Below are 3,196 nucleotides of genomic sequence, written 5' to 3' on the forward strand. Positions count from 1 at the left end.
TTAAATGTAGTTCAACTTTTTCACTTTTGTGTCTGTTCCGAAGAAACATTTAGCATGAGTTAATTCTTTTTTGTCCACTTGAATATATTTTCTTTAGAGCACAGCACTAACAACATGATAGACTTTCATCAATCACAAAGCAAATCATGTTTAAAATATTTTGCTGTTCACAATTTGAATGTAACATTATTATTGTTTGGTACTGTGCAATCATGCAGAGGAGAGAAACACAACACCATTTCCTTTTCCTCAGTCAGTTCCTTTGCTGTCAGATCTATCTTCTCATGAGAGAAGTCATTAATGGGGAGGCTTTCATCAAATTTCCAAGTCTTATTCTTGATCACAACAGGGAATGAGTAGAGTAGGTCATCTGGGACACCATAGGAGTTGCCATCAACACAGATAAAACCCATCAGCAGGAACTCTCCCCGTGGAATTCCAAACCAGTGTCTCTGATGTGATCTAGATGGCTTTCGCAGCACACATTGTACTGGACAGCTTCTGAGTCTTTTTTTTTTAATGGCAAATAGAATGTGTGTTTATTTGAGGGAAGCTATTAGGGACAGGGAGGTAGTGTGGAGGTGAGACTGGTATAGTATCACAGTGACTGGAGAGAAGGGAGGGACTCCATTCTCTGGCAGGGTCTGCCGCAGTCTCATGAGGGACCATGAAACAAAGACTTTTATGAAGTCTATCAAGCGTGGGTCCTTGTAGAGCTTTTCCTCTAGCGGGAGGTACTTAAGTGGAGCCAGCTCTTTGTGCCGATTGAGGAGCTACGCTGCAGTACAGTCATGATAAACTCTCCCTTGAGCCAGCTATTGTCTTTTAGGGCTTCATACAACGACTCCCTTTCCTTGCAATTTCACCTTGGTGTGATTGACATCTGGATACTAGGTTAATGAATAATTTCCCCAGATAATGACAATTTTTATATCATCATTGGTTACACCGAGTTTAAGAGTAATTGGAGATTTAGCTCAGATGTGGCCCAAGTGAGTCAGGCAACTGAAGATCTCCTTGGGAAACAATGGTGCTGACTTGCAGGTTGTCAGGCAGTTTATATTAGCTGGGTTTCCCACCTTAGATGACTTTTTGCTGTATTTCTCCTAGGCTGCAACTGGGATTTGAAGATTTTCACAAAGCCTTTCAGTAGGTCCTTCCTCTCCATGCCTTCCCTTCTTGGCATGGAGCCCACAAGGACAGCTACATTCAGGTCTTTGAAAACAACCTCTTCTTTTTTTTTCCCCTTGCAACTTTATTTAAAAAAAAAAAGCAAACAAAGATACATGTACAGATTATTAAAAGCATTTTGGCATAAAACTACATGAATATATTATTGTCAGTACTCAATTGTTTTAAAGGTTTGATAGTATGCATGTAATATTACTATTTACAATCTTAAGTCTTGAGTTATTAATGATTTAAGGTCTAGGTGTTCTTCAATCAGAGTGGATGCTATACACTTATTGCTTTTTTCCTTTTTCTTTTTCTTAGAAAGACTGAGGCTTCCACTTTTTAGCCTTTTTTTTTTTTTTTTTTTTTTTTTTTGATCTTCATAGGTCTGTGAATTGTTTCTTGTGTATTCAGAGCTTTCTGGGGCTAATATCCAGTTATCAGTGACTGCATATTATGTCTGTTTCTCTTTATCTGCTTGTCATCCCACTAATAAAGGAGTGTTCCTCTTTCTACACATCCTCACCAGCAACTGCTGTCATCTGAGTTTTTGATCTTAGCCATTCTGACTGGTGTTAGGTGGAATCTCAGTGTTGTTTTGGTTTGCATTTCCCTGATGACTAGAGATGTGGGACATTTCTTTAGGTGCTTCTCAGCCATTCAACATTCCTCAATGGAGAATTCTTTGTTTTGCTCTGTACTTCATTTTTAATAGGATTCTTTGATTCTCTGGATTCTAACTTCTTGAGATTTTATATATTAAATATTAGACCTCTATCAGATGAGGGATTGGTATAAATCTTTACTCAATCTTTTGGCTGCTGTTTTGTTTTCTTGACAGTGTCCTTAGCTTTACAGAAACTTTGCAGTCTCATTAAGTCCTATTTATTGATTCTTAATCTTAAAGCACAAGCCATTGGTGTTCTGTTCAGGAAATTTTCCTCTGTGTTTATGCGTTGTAAGGTTTCTCCCACTATCTCTTCTAATACTTTCAGTGTAGCTGATTTTATGTAGAGATCTTTGATCCACTTGCACTTGAACTTTGTACAAGGAGATAAGAAAGGGTCTGTTTTCATGTTTTTGTATGCTGACTGTCAGTTGAACCAACACCATTTGTTGAAGAGGCTATCTTTTTTCCATTGAATGCTTTCAGCTCCTTTGTCAAGAATTCAAGTGACCATATGTGTGAGAGTTCATTCCTGGATCTTCTATTGTATTCCACTTATCTACCTGCTTATCTCTGTACCAGTACCATGTGATCTTTAGCACAACTATCTTGAGGTCAGGGATGGTGATTAATGCAGAAGTGTTCTTGTTGTTGAGAATAGATTTTGATATTCTAGGTTTTTTTGTTATTCCAGATGAATTGGAAAATTGCTCTTTCCAACTCTATGAAGAATTAAGTTGAAATTTTAATGGGGATTGCATTGTATCTGTAGATTGCTTTTGGTAAGATGGCCATTTTTACAATGTTGATCCTGCACATGGATTGAAAGACAACCTCTTCTTTGTCTATTGCAATGACATTCTGCAGAAATAAAAGGGCACAGTCTTGCAGTTCCATCAGAACACATATCATGAGGATGATGTGCAACAGCACAAGAATAATGGGATGGTTTTCCCCAAAGACAGATCCATTTCCAATGCTGTAGAACAGTGAATATGAAATCTGACTGGCTGATCCAGTCACAAGGACTCTGTTTGCTTCAGACATTATTAGCAAATTTTTAACATAATCATACCTCCACATTTTCTTAGAGAGATATATGGCCAGGAGATGACGCATATAATATTAATTTGTTGATTGTTACAACATTAACTTTCTTTAAATTAATTATGCAGAATTCAATAAAATTTATATAAAATATAGATGTTGGTGGAAATCTTCATGTACTTTAAACATAATCAGTTAATATTGTAAAAAAAATCGAACAAATAATGCAAACTCATACACTAAATAATTACTTTAATTCACTAACATATAAAACTTTAATTTTAGTGGCACTTTCATAGTATGCAAACA

General features: G+C 36.5%; 1 pseudogene across 1 annotated transcript; it reads right to left on the reverse strand.

Moving 5' to 3' along the window:
• Positions 1-210: 210 nt before the first annotated feature.
• Positions 211-2,887, reverse strand: LOC308418594 (malate dehydrogenase, cytoplasmic-like; annotated as a pseudogene). Its single transcript has 3 exons — positions 2,675-2,887; positions 752-1,228; positions 211-501 (listed from the first exon to the last, which is right to left on the reverse strand). The product of its transcript is annotated as a malate dehydrogenase, cytoplasmic-like (transcript).
• Between the last annotated feature and the right edge of the window lie 309 nt (positions 2,888-3,196).

The sequence above is a fragment of the Micromys minutus genome, assembly GCF_963924665.1.
Source record: "Micromys minutus genome assembly, chromosome: 3".
NCBI classification, from domain to species: Eukaryota; Metazoa; Chordata; class Mammalia; order Rodentia; family Muridae; genus Micromys; species Micromys minutus.